The 20,059-nt window shown below is 39.0% G+C and overlaps 1 long non-coding RNA gene across 1 annotated transcript; it reads left to right on the top strand.

The window, feature by feature from the left end:
* Nucleotides 1–11,369: 11,369 nt before the first annotated feature.
* LOC122326552 lies at nt 11,370–19,820 on the top strand. Its single transcript, XR_006247492.1, has 3 exons — nt 11,370–11,411; nt 15,640–15,952; nt 19,743–19,820. It is a non-coding gene; the product is annotated as an uncharacterized LOC122326552 (long non-coding RNA).
* Nucleotides 19,821–20,059: the final 239 nt, after the last annotated feature.

Below are 20,059 nucleotides of genomic sequence, written 5' to 3'. Positions count from 1 at the left end.
TGTTTACGTGCAATTCAACAACCGACCCTTGGGGTCTACGGGAAGCAGAGAGAATGTAGTCCTTCCTCTGTGAGAATAGTTGCTGAATAAGGCTGGTGACCAAGGACCAGCCATGACATTTTTATACCAGAGCCTTGTCATGCGTAATCCCCATCTCTTTCCTTCTCATCTGAGCCCAGGATAACCACAATCACCGTCCCCAGCGACCCACGAGTGTGAAGATCCTAAACACACCTCTATCAGAAACTCAGGTGATTTCCTGCGCGCAGAAGAGAGGCGTTCACCGTTCAATTCAGCGGGAATGAACATACAAGAATCGTGGGCTTAAGAATGTAAACTCTAAGGTCTAGTCTCAGGACCGAATGCTGGCATTGTCCCATCACGTTATTTCTATGCTGCTTGCGTGGCTGCTGCCTTTAGACAAAAATGGATTGATGCAACTTTACAGATGCAGGTTCTCAACCAATCATTTTAGATCGGTGGCATCTATGAAACCAAGGAATCTTTTTGTAAAAGTACACGAGAAGCCATTAGATCTTTCATAAAGCGTTAATTTAAGCCATGTCTGTTTTATAGAGATACATTGAGAAGCTGTATAAAGCTTTGTCATTGGGGTTAGACAGGTACTTGATCCTTGAATTTTGATTGAAATACTGATTTGAAATGTCAGCTTGAATTAGACTGTTGTGCTGAAACTCTTTTTCACTTTAAAAGTGTGCGTGTCCATGTGTGTATGTCTCTTTATGGTTGTCCACGCCCAGCGCATAAACGGTTTCTCAGAGGATTTCTCCAAAACTGCTGCTGCAACGAGAACAATACCGTGATGATATTTTTATACGTACATCCTCGATAATGGATGGACTCGTTCAACCTGCTGAGCTGAAGATGTGCTACTTATATCGTGGTTTTCGATATCCAATCGGTATATTCTCACAACCGTCTAGCACAAAGGTTGGGGAGCTTCATGAGTCGTGTTTGGTTCCTCAGCAGTATTTATTGCACTCCGGTGCCGGTTTTGGTGTGGTCTCGCCGTGATCTCCAAATGAGGAAAGGATGAGCTGCTTCGATGTAACGTACCAAAAAAAAAAAAGAAGAAAAAAAGATCCAAGGCTGATGTGTTTTGCTTGTGTACATGCTTTGTGTGTATCACTGCAAATGTCAGTATTGTTGCTAATGCTCATTATGTATGAAGCAATATGCCAGGACTAAATTGCACCTTGGATTATACACATGGATTACCCAAGAAAACTGCTAGCCTGAATTGTGTTTCCCTATAAAACAAAAAAGAAGTAAAACTGTTCAAAAATAGAACTTTGTCTCTAGAAAGGTAGTGAGGAAAAGCGATGTAGCTAGTATTTTAGAACAAGAATTATATAATTATATGAGATTTGTACCTCTTTAAACTTCTATAAAGGGTAAGGTCAGGCAACTCTTATTTTCTTTTATATCTGCTTAATCATTTTCTCAGTGGATTTTGCAATCAGAAAGCGCGGATGTTGGACTGGGGAAATCCTTGAGATAGCTACTTCCAGTACCTTTAGGTGCCACATGGGTGTGCTGTGAGTCAATATATTAGTAACATTCATCGATAATGGACGTAAACGTAAATATATGAACTAGATTTGAGTCAAAACATTGACACTGGAGTTCAATAGCATCATAATTATTTCAAAATGAAGTATTTATCAATAAGATGTCATGATAGCACTTATTAGGTGTATATACCTAATATGCTGTTGACAACTTAGTGGTTAAAACTCTGAGTGACTTGGTAACTGATTCATCACAAGTTCATTGTGGAGTAAAGCGTGACCTTTGAACTGAAGGGTTAATGAGAAAATCCTGTCTCTAGTTTGTCTTTGAGCCAGGCACTTAACCTCAGGTTTCTCCTGGGCTTAAAAAATAACAAGTAACCAATTTGCAGTTAAATATGATCTTAATTGAATATATTCAAGCTTCCATAGTTGCACATCTCATAGTGAACAAACCAGTGGATTCAAACAGTGTTTTAAATTTAACCACAAAGATCATTTTCATAATTAACAATGGTCACCAAATCTGTGAAGTGTTCATGTTATGTAGCAAAGCAACATGTCCAATACGAGATTTTAATAACTGCTTGCATGGCCAGACCAATTTGATGTAATCTAGCTGTGTAGTACTTTTTTTAAGAAAGGTTTGGGTTTTATTACGACAACAAGATGCAGAAACAAAATGGCATTTTTTCTTTTTTATTTCATTTTTCTTTTGAATTACAATTTTTAATTTGAAGTGTCTTGAATGTCTTCCTGGGCATAATATTTCAGTTACAGTTAAAAGTGTGCATATAAATAAAAAAGAAAAAACACGTTTAGATTGTCATTAAAAAATAATTTGGACATTTAAAAAAAGCAAAGTAAATCTCAAAAATTATTTTAAAATAAATATTACACTTAAGACACCCTCTACCCTCAGCCTGTGGCACATTTTTGTTACATTTTCTCTTAAAATTATCTGCACAAACCCATTATAAAATACAATAATAAGCGTAAATTATCTAAATCTACATAGAGACAAACATACAGTGCTCTGTCAGTGTGCGTCTAGTGTTGAACAGATCACTACTTTTTGAGGATTTCTGCTGTTTTCCTGTATTCTGTTTTTCAACATGGAAATATTTGTCATGCCCTTTGTGTGTTTGTTTTGGTTTCTTTAATGAGTGGTACCTTAATGTCAATTCTTCTAAATAACAATCTAATTATTTTTGGTCAAAGTATCCTTTTTGTATTAAAATGAATAAAGAAACTAGAAAACAACATGTGATTACATTCATTTTAAATGTTGTGTATACTGTCTAAACACAAAACATTTCAAAGAGTAAACATAAATGTACTCTATTACAATTGTTACATGTCACTACCATGGACATAAGTGAATAAATAAGCTTTCCATCAATGCATATGGACTGTTAGGATAGGACAAATGTGGCAAATATAATCGAGAATCTGAGGTCAGATAGTATATTGAAAAAATTGCCTTTAAAGTTGTCCAAATTAACATGCATATGAATATGCAGCGCATATTACTAATCAAAAGTAAATGTTCCCTATTTTTTACAGTAAGAAATATACTAAATGTCTTAATGGTACATGATCTGTACTTAATATCCTAGTTATTTTTTTGCGTAAAAAGAAAAATTAAGATTTGACCCATACAGTATAATGTGGGCTATTGCTCCAAACATGCCCGTGCTACTGCCCTTGATACGTCTTTTTTTCTGGTCTAGAGTCAAGTATGTAGCTTCAGGTGAAAATTGCATTCAAACGCTTGATAATGTAAGCTGGGTTTGAAGGCATGGCACAGGTGCTGCTTTGACTCAGCTGAGACTCTCACAAATAAGGTCACGCGCTCTGATTGTACCCAGATTAAAGTCATTGATGTGGCTCATGTGAAAATAATTTTTCACGGTCCGTTTTTGAAGTCATCCATAAAACCAGGCGACGAGGTGCGTATTTATTAGAGAAACGCCCACAGTATTTGAAAGGAGGTGTGATATTGAAGGGCGTGCGCGCCTCCGCCTGCTGAAGTCAGCCCATGCGCGCTCCCGTGCCGTAAGAGGCGAATGCGGCGCTGCAAGGCAGACCCCAAGACTCAGCCCCCTTTTCAACACGAAAATAACACGTATTCCGTTCTCTGCCGGTGTCTTCTGAGGGAATAACCTTCAGTGCTGACTCTGTAGGGTAAGAACAGCTTATTCGCCGGTCGTGTTTGATAAAACTCGCCAGTCGAAGTGCTATTGTAGCTGTAATTTTTGCGCCTCCTTTTCTCGATGTCTCAAAATGGCGGATGCGGCCGTTGGAGAAATACTTCAGCTTCTGTTTTTTCTTCTTTAGTCGTGAATATACCGACAGCTCCACGGACGTGCGCCGTTTGAACACCGTCGCTATAAATGTAAGAAATCATCCCGCTAAGGTGTACGGTTTTAGCGGCTCGTCAGAATCGGTGTTGTCGGCGATTCAACACGTCGTTTCATCAATGTCATGTTAGCTAGCAACGGTTGGCTAACGCCCGTATCAACACATACCTCTGTTTTATCACCTCTAAATGTTACGTTTAATGTTGGCCCAGCCGCGTGCCGTTGTGTTTGGTTAAACACAGGAAAATGAGACAATTCAAATCATGGTTTTGCTGCATGCCGTTGAGAATAAGGGCGATGAAGGCTGTGTTGCAAAACCCTAGTGAACTTCCTACCTAGACAGCGTATTTGAAGTCAGTTAGGATCGATAACTATTAACCTGACATGTTAAGTATTCAAACAAGCTTCGAAATTTATTAAACACCGTGGCTGTTTCTCAAAACGTGTTGAGACGCCCGGCTCGGACAACTTAATGTTTGTTATATATTCGTGTACTCAAAGGTTATAAAGCATAACCGATGTATGCCAAATAATTAAGTTCGTTTGCGTATACAACAACATGCTTTATACGTTTGCGTGTATGCTTCAATTAGAGTTGCACTGACGATTTGGACCGGTCACAAGTGTAGGTCAGCTGATTCTTTGCATGCAGACCCAGTACTGCTCTTGCTCACAGGGACACCGATGATCTGTCATGATGGGATGTGATTATCACTCCCGTAGTATCAGCCCAACAATGTAGACAACGCAATTAATGCACTAATTTAAGGACTGGTTGCTGCATTACAGACAGCATCTTGCATGCAAATGTAAGCATGTTAAAAAAGCAGGAGTGTATGCATGTTGCTTATCAAAGTGTCAATGCTTTGTTTGCTTTGGATGTTCTCTAATAGTTATGGTTTAAGATATCGTGCCAAGTTTGCTGTACACTCCCTCTAGTTGTTCGACGGGTTATCATGGATGGTTGCTGATGATTGCAAGCATGTTATAGTTTGGATTAAGTTCACTGAACAGAATTATTAATGTGCATTAATACTGTTTGATGTTGTTGAAAGTATCCTATGCCAAATTTACCCTGTAAAGGTGGGACAGAGCGCTTCTGAAGTGGCATTTTGGTGTCTACACATTTGTTTAATGCTGCATGGAGGAATTGTCTCAAATGCTTATGCACACCAATTCCAACTGCATGCTTTGGGGGCTGAGGTGGCTCTGAGCTGGCATTATTTAGTCATTGTGTCTTTTAAATTTTAAGCAGGCATAGAGCAGTATTAACTCAACTATGGCGATGCCTTGACTTTTGAGAAGGCTGCATTTATTTGAGAGAAGATGCTTTTAAATAGTAATGATGTATCTATTTAAAATACCTGTTTTGTATTCAAATATATTTAAAAATGTAATTTATTCCTGTGGTGGAAAAGCTAGATTTTTTCATTAATCCAATTTATTGTTCAATGATCAATCCAATTTGTGCTGTAATATTTTCAAGTGTAGGTGTGATTTATATATATATATATATATATATATATATATATATATATATATATATATATATATATATATATATATATATATATATATATATATATATATATATATAAGTATCCTTTGAATAAAGTTCAAAATAGCAGCATTTATTCTAAAATTATAAATGACTTTACTGTAAGCGATTTGTTTTATTGAAAGCGTTTACTGAATAAAAGTGTTATAGTCTTATACCTAGCAGTGTCTAGATGAGGTTTTATTCAGAAACATTCATTTCAGTGTCTGGCACTGACACTTCATGTTTTCTAATAATATGCTGCTACATTGTATATTCAGATCACATCTTTTGATCTTTTAAACTCTCTGCCGTTCAGATGAGCTGCTACTCAGCATTCTCTTAGTGGAAATGTACTGTGATCCGGTAATCATGGCAATTCCATCAAGGAATGAGAAAAGTGATTATTAGTCCAAGCTTTATTGGCGGCTGTCTTTACCAGCTTGCACAATTCCTCAAAGAGGATGTTTCTTTTTGCCATCTATCTTAAAAACTAAAGAAACTATTGAAATGAGCAGACTTGCAGGACTGTTTTTTTGTGTTTGAGATGCATGAAATGCTGGTAACAGATCACACTTCTATTAATCAACATTTGTATAATGTTAATCTAGTCTAAGTCCTTGTTAAATATCTCTTTGTTATTTTCATACTAATAAACAAAAGGTGAAGAGCAGAACACAGCCCGATTCCTGATTTCTTTGTTTGGTCTTTGTCTTAATCACATGCTCTTGTTAGCGCTCAGCGTTGGTCTTTTATAGCAGGAGCGGATAATCACTACTGGATTGTTTTTGCCTCAGTTGTGTGGTTCGACTACACACAGACAGTTGCTAGAGACCCCTCCAAACCCTTGGCTGAAATAACGCAGGGTAATTGTATGTTTGTAGAGTCCCAAAGGCGGTTTGCAGTGACTGGGATGGAGGTGGTGTGGCATGAAGTACTGCTACTGTGGGTTTGGTTCGTTCACTGGATGTGCATCTGCAAAGAGGTCATAATGCGTTTCAGTGCCAGTGGGGATCAGTAATGCTTTCACCATGGCGACTAAAAGCTCTGATGTGTGAAAATGTAGATTTCAAGATGGTGAATCAATAACATCTTGTCATTGTTTTTTTTTTTTTTTTTTTTTTTTTTATTTGTAGCTTAATAATTGTGTTTATGTGCTGGAAGCAGCCAGGATTATGTTATGGCTCCATTTGAGTGCGAAGTGTGACTTGGGCCTGCGTGTTTGAGAATGTATAAAAACATATCTGCAGAGCTTATTATGCTCTTTGTCGCTTGAACTTGCGCTTTTGGACCTTAATTTAATTTTCAAAGATTAGTCCCAAAGCATGCTCTCATATGAAATTGAACTGGAGGCAACAAATGTAGCGCTACTGGTAAATTAGGTCTACTTGAATTGGGTTCCCTCAGCTGCTGTTAATGTTTTGCATGGCAAAGACTGAAAGAGCTGCTATGTCATTCTGGTCCCATTTCAATAAAATGGTCAAAAGAAAAGGAAGGAATGAGATGGAGGATAAAGAGCTCTTCTTGCTCTTTGCATATCATTCACATTCCTGCATCGTCTCCTGCCGCCCTTGCTGTTAAAACACCCAGTTAAAAGGAAAAAGAGGTCTGGTGCACATCACATGTAATGCTGCTGGGACTGGCGAACCTACTGAGACTGTCGCTGACATGAGTGGTTTGAATACTGCTTCTCTGTATTTTTCAGTTATTATCTGAACCATTGTAATGACAGGCCTGTCAGCATATCAGAGCTTCTCTAGTCGTTCATAGTTCAAGTGGTGCTTAGGATCTGGCAATTTACAGATAAATGTTTTTTTGCCCAGCAGGTCAATTGCTGATTAAGGCTGTTCTCTGATTCTTATTAATAATATTTGGTTTGAAAGCACGTTAACTCAAGAGTATCAAAATTAATCGTTGCATTGCGATGCGGACGAGAACCATTCTGCATCGATGATCAAACGAAGTAATAATCGATTATAGCCTATGATGTCATTTGCCTGCGTGCTTGTCACGTGAGTATTCAAATGCACCGTCTATTTCAAAATCTGAGCTTGGCACGTGTGCGCTAGAGACAAACTTCTCTTCTTTGGTGGCTTTGTTGCACAGAATAAACGTTGGGAGATGCGTGCACTGCTTTCATTATTAGTTTTATACCTATATGCATTAATTTTATGTCATTTTGTAATGCAGTATGTATTGATATGAACGAAGCTCACATACTGTCAGACTTTCCACGTGCGCTTTGTGCTTGTTTGTCCTGAAGCTCACGGCTGTGGTTAAATTCACTTGGATCTACTGTGTAATGACCGTGCTTCTGTTCATGTAGTAGCCTACCTCTCATTTAATTTTGGTGGCATCTCTACAAAATACAGAATTTTCAACAACAAAATTAACAACAGTGTGATGTAATCAAATATGAGGCGTGCGCTAATGCAGTGTAAAAGCATTTAAAAGTGTCCCTGAAAGATGCTACAATCATTACAAGCACCAACAGCAAAAGAAGGGCCGTTCTCGTGTCTTTGAGAAAGTGTGGTTGTTGCTGGTTGATGATTGAATTCATGAAATGACCATAAGCGATTAGACCGTTATGTTTTCTAATACATGTATGGATTGCATGTAGCCTGTTTAGACATTGCTGCTCCGAGCTCACTGTGTATCTGCTTGTTAGCCAGGGTCAAAGTCCAAATCTGCACTAAAACAGTGAGCTGCTCTGTAACATTTTCATGCATTGTTAAAAATAACATAAGAAAAAGACAATAAAAATTATGATAATTATTACAACAGCTCTATTAATACATTTATTATAACAGTCACACATAGTATTAAAATTAGGATCTGTAATATTTTTAATGGTTTTAAATAATTGTCTTCTGCTCAGCAAGACTGCATTTATTTGTACAGGAAAAATACACGCCTGATTCAAGAGGGGTCTGAAAAATGTCTTTGTTGGTGTGTGTGTGTGTATATATGTATGTGTGTGTGTGTATATATATATATATATATATATATATATATATATACTTTCTAAAGCTAGACAAAACATTAAAAGCACATTTTGGCTATTTAATTTATTCAGTGGTGAGAGAAAAGAAAAAAAATGTTTTGGTGTTCAGCCTTCAGTGCAGTGTTTCCTTTTGATCGCCTTCATCCAAGAATTTTCATTTCGGTTCCTCCCTAATATGAAATTGCTGTTAACAGTCAGATATTGATACTTAAAGCACTGACAGATACTGAAAGTGTTTTTCTTTTATCACTTGTAATTGCCTTTTCCTCCATTATTTGCCGTCTGCTTGGTAGATTTACTCGGTTCTGAACCTGTCAGATTTATGTGTGGAATGTCTCTTGAGTGTTCGGGTAAGGAATGCGGTATGCTAACCTCTTGTTCTTCATGAGTAGTCCCATAGACCCTCTGTAGCAAGATGCAGGTCTGTAAGAGGCTTAGTGTTTCCCCTCACTTGTCTCAGAGAGCACTGACTGTAATGGCTGGATTAGCTGTTTATTAATCAGGCTGTGTGTTTCCAGGATGCTATTCTGATTTCCTGAACAGCGGAGATGCTATATCATAAAGCTAGTCACTATGACTGTCTCAGTAACAAAATTGTAGTAATTTGTATCAGTCAATTTACTGATACTTGATACTGATTTCATCTTGATACTAATTATCATTTCATTTTAAAAAGTGATTTCTTATTACTGTAATTTAACAATATTTGACAGTTTACACACTGAAGGTTGCTCACCTAAAGATGTAAATTAGCTGAAAATATACTCAATGTCATAGTTATTTTAGACTCTTATTCTGAGGCAAGCATCCACATTTTGAACTGATTCAACTTATTCAAATGGATGCAGCCCTTCAATTTAATGTCTTAAGTGAAACACCTCATGTTTGGGATAAACAAATCCATCACTGAGAGATTTCTAACAGCAAACCATTGCTTAAAATTAGGGATGCACCGATACCACTTTTTGGAAAACGAAAGTGCAGTACTTGCATTTCAGTACTACTTGCGATACAGTACTTAATAAAAACATGATTTAAATTTACAGGTAACAGCTTTAGTCATATAACAAAAACAAAACAAAACAAGGGACTAGTTTGAAATTAAGAACATTTATTTAAAATGAAAACATGTTGTATGCAACATATTACAGAATAAATAATTGTCAAAATGTAAACAGTGACAGTGCAACTCAAGTATTTTTTTCAGTTTGTTGTAAACTCTGCCGCTTTGGACAACACATGGGGCATTAATAAACATCTTTGCTATTTAGTGCACAATATTTGAATAAACTAACAACATCCACCAACATAGAACTGTGGCAGTCAGTGCAACTGAGGTAGGAATTAATATATGTACATGTACAACATGTACTGATGTTTCTGAGGTATACCCCATGTCTGGAGCATTTCCTCAAACACATGCGCTATAGCCTGGCTGGTGTGCGAGCCAGCGGAATTGTTTCGCATGTAATATGGCTCGTTGCGGCGTGAAACTCTACCTATCCACTGGGAGGTTAGGCTAATTAGCGACACGGGGCTAACACTGCTTGTCCAAATATCCGTGGTGAAACTAAACGCAAAGGAGGTTTGCAGTAGGCTGTGGATATGTTTTTTTTTTTCACGGAGTCGTGTAGTTTAGGCAGCTCCGTGTCAGTCATGTAGCTACGGCAGGACATCATATCTAGGCTCCAGAACATGAAGGAGACGCCAGAAATCCCACATTTTCTACCTCCGAGAGTGGCTGGTCACTCAGTGCAATGTACTCGATAATTGTTAAATGCGCTACCTTTTGAGCCTCCTCTGGACAATTTCGCTGAGCACAATTTGCAGTCCGCCTTTGTTTTGTCGCCTTCATTCACTTTGAAATAGTTCCACACGGCTGACATGTTTCGCCTCGCCTTCTACCCGCTCTGAGCTGCAGCCGGGTCTGGGGCGGGGCACTCGGCGCCAGTGATTAACCTACACGCCGCTCAAACATAGACTGTGGTATCGGTCCCCGGTATCGGGGGACTTTTAACGAGTACGAGTACTTTAGAAAATGTGGTATCAAGGCCGATACCAGATACCGATATCGGTATCGGTGCATCCCTACTTAAAATACTTCGTAGTATTTTAAGCAATGGTTTGTAAAGTCCTGTAAGTGAAATAATTTGGCTGTTTTGCCCACCCGTTGTTCCATCTGTTTTATATTTACTTAAGGGAAATTTGACTTTTTAAACTATTATAAATAAATCATACTGTGACATGTATACACGCAATACTCTTGTTGTGAAGTAGCCATCCTGACTAGATGGTGTTCTCTCTTTTAGCTGAGAGAAACTCTGAGTCCTGCTTGTTGCTGTCAAACTGTATCTCACTGGAGTGCAGAAGTAGGTTGATGCTAAAATCTGGGTCAGCGGTCCCTTTTACACGTGTTCAGAGCTCCCGACAGAGGGGCAGCAGGAGTCCGTAACAAAATGCTCCACATGGCAGCTGATAGAGAGGAATGAATGAATGCAGGCTAGAATGAGATGTGTGCTGGGGAAATGGAGCAGATGGAACACCTGATGAAATGTGTGTGTAGCCCCCAAAGCTATCATCGTCACAGGAACAGGGTCACTAGCATATTTCCACTGTTGCCTTAAGCTTGTGTGACCACTACTCATCTGGACTGTGCTTATTTGCATTCTGTTTCCAACCAGGAGGTCCGTTATTGTGAATGACACATGTGTCCTTTTCCTCCACAGATGCAGGGAGCGACTGCTTGGTAGATGCCTGCAGGCTGTCAATGCGTGGTGTTCCTGGAGACTGAATTTAAGGAGAAGTGTTTGGGGTGAGCTGCTGACCACCCTGCAAGCCGGACCCGGCGTCCTATCTCTGATCTCCTGCCAAGGAGACAGCAGTTGCTGCAAACTCTACACCTGACCCCGCCCCACCCCGTCCCATCCCGCGCGCGTCGCCACCATGGTGCTGTCACAGAGGCAACGTGATGAGCTGTAAGTTTACAAACCCACACAGCAAAGACAGATGATAGAGAATACATCAGCAAATATGTGTATGTGCAACAGACATCATCATAAACCTATCTGAGAAGCGCTCATAACTCATTAAATCTTTGATCACAGTGAAGTACAGCATGGCTGCACGAGGGTGTCTGACAGCTGAAAAGATCACCAGTTCACTGTCATGATGAATCAATAAGCAGATGTCTACAGGAGGTCTAGACAAAGCCTGGACATAAATGACCCTTTTGTGTCCCATCAGGATAGCCGTCATCGTAATGTGCTTGAGAGAGATTGTAGCTGCTGTCAGGATTTTTTTTTTTTTTAAATGCAGTGAAAACAAATGCTGTTTTAATTTAGTTTGGTCTAGTTATTGAGTTGTCTTGCAGCTATATGAGGATAAATTTGGCCTGAGGTCCCAAACACAGAGTAATTAACCTTGAGAGCGTGCATAAGGTGAATAGATAAGAGCTTTTAATCATCAGTATGAGGTAATGAGGCAGAGATTAAAACCAGCTGAATATGTAAAGCTGTTTACCCCTCATCCATAGCGGAGTATGTGAAAAACCTAATGAAGATATTGATTTGCAGGAGCTTATCTTTTGTTATCCTAATGTGAGAAGCGTATCCAGTTTCAATTTCATTTCTGATTTTTATTTAATTCCATATTGATCATTCTGGATATATATTGGGTTGGGAACATGCTACATTTTCTCAAGGTGAAAAAAATCTTTCAGTTATTGCTATAAAACATACATGAGTCAGTTGGTGCTACATTACTCTGCTTGTTTCTGAGGTAAAATGTCATATTACGTGAGTGTTTACAAGCTGTTATATTGATGTCTTTCCACGGTTGAAACACTAATTGAGCGACTGCATGAGACAGAATTGTTGAGACAGTAAGTTGTACTCTTTTTATTGTTTCATGTTTACTTCATCCTGAAACTGGCATTAAAGCAGAGGAGATGATCAGTCTGTGCTTTATGGATTTTCTGTTGAAGAGTTGAATGTTACTTTTAAAGTCAAAAAATCAGGTTAACTTTCCATTCTCTGCAGCTTGAATGTTACCATGAATGTCAATAGTCTTGCTAGACTGGCAGCAAATGCTGGGCTGTTATTGTGAATGCTGGTAGAATACCAGGGGGCATCTTGATGCATTACTGCTGGATTCATTAGGACAAAAGTAGAGGAGAAATGGGAGGCAGTGACAAGCTGACCGCATGCCTCAACAGTCTATTTTCCTCTTTGGCAGATTTCATACAGAGCACATGAATTGAATCTGTGTTGTTCGAGTTATTCAGGCTTTTCTCAATGCATAGAGCTCAGCTGCTAGCCATACAGAAACGATACTTGAACCCTTTCAAAATCTTTTCTTGGGGCACGCAAAGAGGTTTTGTTCACTTTGGCCCTGACTTTTAGATTAGATTTATTCATGAGCTTTGCCTGGTTAGTTTTCATTCATAGTCATATTTTCATGTTTATTTTAAATGAATTTTGTTAAACAGCAGAGTTTAACTAGCCTTCATCACATGTGTAAGTCTAAGAGTACTGCATGTTTCACAAACAAAACTGCCAGGATTCCTGGTGATGTTTATCTTGGTCATACGGAGGCACAACATCTTAAAAAGGCTATATTTAGTTACAAAATCATAATAGAGCCTCTCATACAAGAGCACATTGTGTTTATGCAATGAACCCTTTGCAGATTGAAGCCTGCAAGGGTTTGTTGTAAAATAAACACTGTGCATTGCTCAGTAGACCTTAAGTGTTGGTATAACGGATATGTGGTTATTTATGATGGAAGGTTTGCTGTTTTCATGTTAACAGTGTCTCAGGAGTCATTGCTCTCCTAGAGCGAGAGTTTAACTCTCTCAGTGTGAGCTCATGGGTCAGGCTTCTCTTCCTATATAGGAGCTAAATATTGCTGTTGACTCTACAATTGAGAGAAAATGTGCTCTAGGCCGTCTCTATTTTAATTGTAGTGCTTGTATCTTGTTATAGATCTTACCTTCTTTGGCTTTGGGATTTTATTCTAATTAAACAGATTTGCAAGTTAATTGAGAAATGCATTATCTACAAATAGCCGATGTCTAAATAATGCTCATTCTTAGCCTAGGCAGCAGTTTTAAATTCAACTCCGCACTGCAATCTCTGTTAAACAAGGTTGAGCAGGAAAAATTTAGCAAATTATGAAAAGGGACGATAGCATTTATCTACGTTTTTAAATAGTTCAAACTCATTTCATCATGACAGCCATGGTTTAGCTTTGTGCTGTAGGTGTGGCAGGTGTGTGCAGTAATGGTCCCTGGAGACCACCTCTCTCACCTCATTCTAAAGCGTAGCTGCTTTGCCAGCCCCTGGTGAGCTCTGATGGAGCTGCCGCCAGCCAGTCAGCAGGAATCCCATCAGCAGTATGGATTTAATCTGCAGACTGGCACACAGAGAGGTGACGGCCCTTCTGCTGCTTTTAGGGGCTTCATCCATCGGCTTAGATGCTACCTCAGCATCCCTAGAGTCAGTCTAGACCTCAGACAGGGGATTTATTGTATTATTGCGGAGGGTTGAAGCGGGGTAATTGAAATGCCAAAAATTGATGTTAAGAAAAGGTTCAAACATTAGGTGGCATTTAAATGGCAATTTTGTAGTTGTTTATGCTTAAGAGATTCCTGAGGAGGAGCCGAGCAAAGCTTTACACGCATAATACATGCATTAGTGCCACATGCAGTCAGAGATTACTGTGCCAACCACCACTCCTTCATACCGGCGAGGAATGTGACTGCGTAATCTAAAGCTTCCTCTCGAAAGGGTGTGGAAATCCCTTTGCTCCTGACTGCCTGCCTGCGTGTGTGTGTGTGTGTGTGTATGCGCCTGTGCATACATGAGATTGTGCCATGGCTTGGGACCTTATTTAAATGACTGTAAACAAAAACACAGCATTAGTGTTAAGACCCTGCTCTGCAAGTCGTCTTGAGGGGTGTGGCCTCTCCGGAGCTTCCCAAATCTCATTAACGCTTCTGTGAGAAAGAGTCTGTGCGCGTGTATGTGAGACAGCTGGCTCAAACCTCCCATGCTGTGCACACACACTCACATCCAATTGCTTGTGCCCTTTACGTACACTAACTCAAGGTCTGCCATCTCTGAATTGCCTGAACATGAAGCATTTGCAATTAACCTACATTCATCGCATCACTAAAATAAGATCTGTATGCTTTATTTTACCAGTTACTTGACTTTCTCTCTCTGTAGTGGCAAATTTTTCAAAGGTATTACAATGTAGCATTGAATGATTTTCAGAATAGACATTTAAGATGTTTCTATGCTGCTACTTGAATGTTTAATGTATTTAAAAGTATACAGGTCGAGCATACTGTATACTGTACACACACCAACGCAATTTTTGTAACAGTGTGTACTTTATACAGTCAGGTCATATGCGCATTGATTTTTTACATTTTTCCAAACAAATTGAAGATTGCATCAACACACTCACATTGTAAGTACTTGTGAGTGAGAGGGTATGAGACCCTCTAAGCTTTGGTTTAGAAGAGTTCAAAAAATGTTATCAATCATGACTTGACAGGGAAAAATGTGTGCACAACTTCAAATGGAGTACACTTTGAAAGGCTATGCGTTCAACTGTACAATGTATACTTAGGGCTTTAGTTAGTAGTGAAGTTTGGTTGCTAGGGTGTTTACTATCAATATTTTTTTTTTTTTTTTTTTTGCATCCATTATAATCATGGATTTTGTTACAAGTTCCTTTTTGTTTTCCTCTTTATGTCTTTGTTAGTCATCAGTTCTCAAAGAGACTCATTATTTCATCCATACTACAGCACACTGGATAGGTCAAACAATGTTAGATGTTCTGTGATTCCTGCATTATGTCTTTAGGTTCACTACTTTGAGTCATTGGTTTTGGGAGCTCATTTGTTCTGGTTAGACACTGAGTGAAAAGGTTTATCCGACTGGTTCTTACTGGAAACCTGTGTAAAGTCCACTTGGATGCTCAGAACACATTGTGTGTGCTTACTCAGCAGAAACACAGCAACCTCTGCTCAGGTGCCTTTTGTCAGGGAATAATCAGCTCTGCTGTAGAATCCCTAGATAGAGCTGCACAGAGAGAGTGCTGGCTTTGATGAAAGCCACTTTCTGTCGGCCATGTTGTTTCATGTACAGGATAGCTGCAGGAGAGATCAGACTCCCTTTTTCTTTTTGTACAAAGGTTACCATCTCCCAAAGCCTGCAAAGGGACTTCTGCAGTCATGTGATGCTGTGCTCTGATACACGATGGCAGCTGGATAATAAGCAAAGCAAATCCACACGCCAGAGGCAGTCAGACAAGATATACCCACAGGGGCTCATCGCAGACTGATAAGACAGTGTTTGTTTACCGAGGAGTGATGCGCAGGGTTTGTGGAGTCGATGTGGGAGGGGTATGGGATGCTGTCTGGCTGGCAGTGGTGATGTGGATCCGGAAGCAAGCACTTAGCGGAAATGATGTTAGAGCGGGATGACTCTTCTTCAGAACGAATGAGGTAATGCTCCTCGCCTCTTCTCCTGCAGCCGCTCTCTCATGCTCACTTTACACATCTTGCACACATACTGCCACCGCCCTACTTTAGATTTACAGCTGCAGATTCAGTCATGTGGTCCTAAAACATACTGTGATTAAATTTACTATTCTGAAAGTTATGAAATCCATTTTATTTGCCTCCAATTCCATGTTCCAAAATTTTATGGATTCCATTTTTAATGTTTTAATTAATAAAATTTGAATTACCAAAAAGGAAGTGTTCTATTGAAGCCTTAATTTTGCAGTTTTAAGGATGTATTAAAGTGGTAGACCCCTACGAAAATGATTTTTGGTTTTTGGAGGGTGGAGTTAGCTCATATAGTTGGTAGATGCTGTTAACACCACAATGAATGCTTTAGCATCTAAATGCCTACATTTTCCTATTTTATATTTTGTACTACATGTATTTGCTAATGTCTGCCCACAAGCAGTTTTCCGAGCAGACAGCCTTTTCTTTATTATAATTAGCAGATTCTTTATCCTATTTCCATGGAACTCTGGTAAATGGAAGTTATGCAAGCCCCGAACAAACAGATCAACTTTTTCAGGCCTGTAACAAAACCATCTATATCATAAACAAAATTCAAAGACAGTTGGATTCATAAAGAAACTCTTGCACTGGCGCATAGCTTTTGAAAGCTGACAACAAAGCAATTGTATTCTCCTTCCCAACATCATAGAAAACTGGCCATGGTGGCATGAAAATCAGCCCTGATCATATTTCAACTCGATATGAAGCAAAGGAGCCACTGAAGCATGCTGCCTTGTTTGTTTGAGAGAGAAATGAGCTGTAATTGTTTAGGTACAAAAACCGTTTGATGTAATTTCATCTCACTCTAACTAAACATAAATGATTTTTTCCCTTACTATTACCTTATTCGATCTAGCTGATGTTTAATTAATTACCAAAAGCAGTATACAGTTATTGAAATCAGCGGACTCCTTTGCGAAGTCAAGGGCACATGAAGATGAGACACATGTATACTTTAAATAGCAATCTTTTGCGGTTTAATATTCAGACACACAGTAGTTCAAGTTGTGTTTTTATATGTGGCACAATGTTTGATTTATTCAGTTAAATTATATTCTGTTATGTTATTTAGTAAAATTCCATTGTGACTGAATTTCTTGATTCTGTCCCAAAATCTTATGGCCTTATTTACCTGGCTGTTGTTACATTTTATGAAGAAGGTTGTTGTTTAGTTTTTCATGTTGCAAAAAACCTGATGTGTTATCCTAGGTACTTACTGCGTTTGAACATTCAGATGTTCCCATGTCACCCAAAAATGCTGACTAGGGATGCAGATCTGCTGGTTGTTAGACAGTTGTTAGTTTGAGGAAGCCCTCTATTAATGAAGAGTTTCTTTTGTTCCTTGTTTTCAGCATCTCTGCCCACTCAGGTCCATCACTGCTTCGCTTCTTTGCCTTCTCCTCGGTTTCCATGGAGACCAGCCCAAAGCTATGAGCACTCATTTGTTTGTTCACAATGTTTTCTTTTTCTCGCTGTATTCAGAACTACATGTCCTTTCTTACAAGCCAGAGCTGGAAGGGTTTTTAAAGCTTGGAAAGTTTTTTTTTTTTTTTTTTTGATTGCGACTCCGCAAATAGCAAGATTCCCAAAAATTGCTATTGTTGCTGGCTATAATCGTAATCTTGGCTTTGAATGATGTTTCCAGCAGTGGGTAGGCAGGTGTATGAGGACTAGCATGAGACGGGGGAGATCTGGGGGTCTAAATGTCATGGCACTTTACCTCATAATGGGAGCTAATTGAAGGCAATTTGTTATTGGTAGGAGACACAATCTTAGTTTTTGTCTGTCAACACATCATCAAGATGAATCGCCGGAACGTAGTATTCTGGCCATCTTAATTCTAAAGAGCTTCAAAAGATTTTCCGCTTTGAGGACTATAGCTACTGTGGTCACATACAGACTGCAGTTAAATGTAGTTGTCTCTTGTCTTCATTGTAGTTCATCTTGCTGTTTTTAAATGCTTCAAAGAAGCTTATAAGCATGTATTTGCATTTGCTGTTTAATGATCTTCACGATAGCTGTTCTATTATTGTCTGTAAATGATGTTTGTTTTGCAAAAAGACTTATCCTAACAGCAAGTCCCTTTTAAACTTTCAAAGACTTCATTGAATGAGCAAGCTTTCATACTTTGCAGCCAGAAAGAGTGATTTAATTGTGGTATAATACAAAAGGCAGTTAAAAAAATGTTATAATTTTGAATTTGGTATGATTACTGAATGTTTTGACCTATTGTCATCCACAACAGCAGTGCAGTAGCAAAACATGGCTTTGCTTGTCATCGCCAGTCTTGTATAACAATGTAGACACAGCACACTAATTCAGGGTATTCTCTCTTGCATTTAACTGCAGTTGTCAGTCCCAAAACTTTCCAGAATGTACATTTCCATAATCATCACAGTTTTGTTTTTGCTGAACGGCTGTTTGACTCACAAAGACGCATTGTTGTTCGGCTGTGTCTTTTAGGAAGCTATCTGTCGAGCATGTCCCACTGAAAGCAGAGTCGAGTCTCTCTCTCACACACACACACGCGCGCACACACACGTTCCCTCCAGCATGAAGCAGTGTGTAGTTCATTCCTGCCGCCTGTCACATGAGAGATAACCTCACGCTGACCTTGGCTTTAATCAGAACACCCTCACTGTCACAGGCTGCAGTAGATATGGTGTTAGAACTCGGTCACTTCATTGTCTGCTCTGTAGTGAACTGGCCCATCCACCAAATACATACTGTATATATAATCCTATCATTTTTCTCTAACCATGCCACACCCAGAGTTTTCCCACTGCCTGTGTGTGCTGTTAGACTCTTTGTTGTCTGGACTATAGATATTTTAATTCCTTTTATCCATCTTGATTTTGATCTTGATTTAAGAGTACATGTGAACAATGCGGCTGTCTCGTGGAAACAGCATTTCCATATTGGGCTGCTTGTTCTCTCATGGCTGTGGATCCTTCTGCCATCACAATGCCAGGAAGAGTTTGGACAGCAGAGTGGCGTCTTTGACAGCCTTCTTTTGTCTTCACTATCGCCACTATCAATGAATATCTTCCGCTCACCACAGTCTTGCTGACTCCTCAGCAGCTCAAAATGTGTTGAAAACAGAGGTGGCAGCTTCCTTTTTAAACTGACACATTCCTTCCCTGTTTAAGTATGAAGCATTTTTTTAAATTTTCTTTGTGAATGTGCTCACATTGTATTTTAGCTGGAAATATTTTTTTCCTGACATGTTTTATTGAAATTGCAGATCTTTTGCTTCAGTCATTCCCAATGGTGTGTGTGTGTGTGTGTGTGTGTGTGTGTGTCTTACGTCAACGTGTGTGTGTGTGTATATATACTTCTAATTAATTAATACAAGTAGTAGTACGCAATTCCTTTATAATACAAGTAATTTACCAATAATGCTTTCTTTCTGGTTTTGATTGATCCAGACATGCTAATCCAACAAATTACCTCCATAAATGTCTTTTAAGGACACATCTTTGGACACACTTTCTTCTTATCAAGGCTGATTCTCCATGTATGCCTAAGCAGTTTTCCATAAGTAGCTATTTTGTCTACCATAATGAAATTCCAGTGTACCAATGAATATCTGCTCAGACATGCATGTTCTTTTAGTTGTCGAAAGCACTTACTACAGCTCTTTTTTTTTTTTTTTTTTTTTATCCACAATCATAAAGCCTGGTTATCAAGAGAACTAATTAGCCTTTTCTTTGTTTTTCAGAAACCGAGCGATAGCTGATTACCTTCGTTCAATGGATATGAAGAGGCATATTCAGTTTTCAAAAAGGAGGCGGAATTAGACATGGTAAGTGTGGGAACCCCCCTCCATTTTAAACCCCAGTCAAACCAATATTTCTTAATTTGAAGTATTCCCCATTTAATTGGCGCCTCTGTGTGAGGTTGTGACTGACGGCACACGTGCTGAATTAAGGCAGTGCAGAGATAATTATGATGTGTGGCAGATGTAAACTCGACGCTCCCTCTTGTCTCAAAGATGGTTCATGCTGATAAAGGGACATACTAAATGGTGTCTCTCCA

The sequence above is a fragment of the Puntigrus tetrazona genome, chromosome 21, assembly GCF_018831695.1.
Source record: "Puntigrus tetrazona isolate hp1 chromosome 21, ASM1883169v1, whole genome shotgun sequence".
In the NCBI taxonomy this organism is placed as follows: Eukaryota; Metazoa; Chordata; class Actinopteri; order Cypriniformes; family Cyprinidae; genus Puntigrus; species Puntigrus tetrazona.
This window is presented reverse-complemented; position numbering and strand designations above follow the sequence as displayed.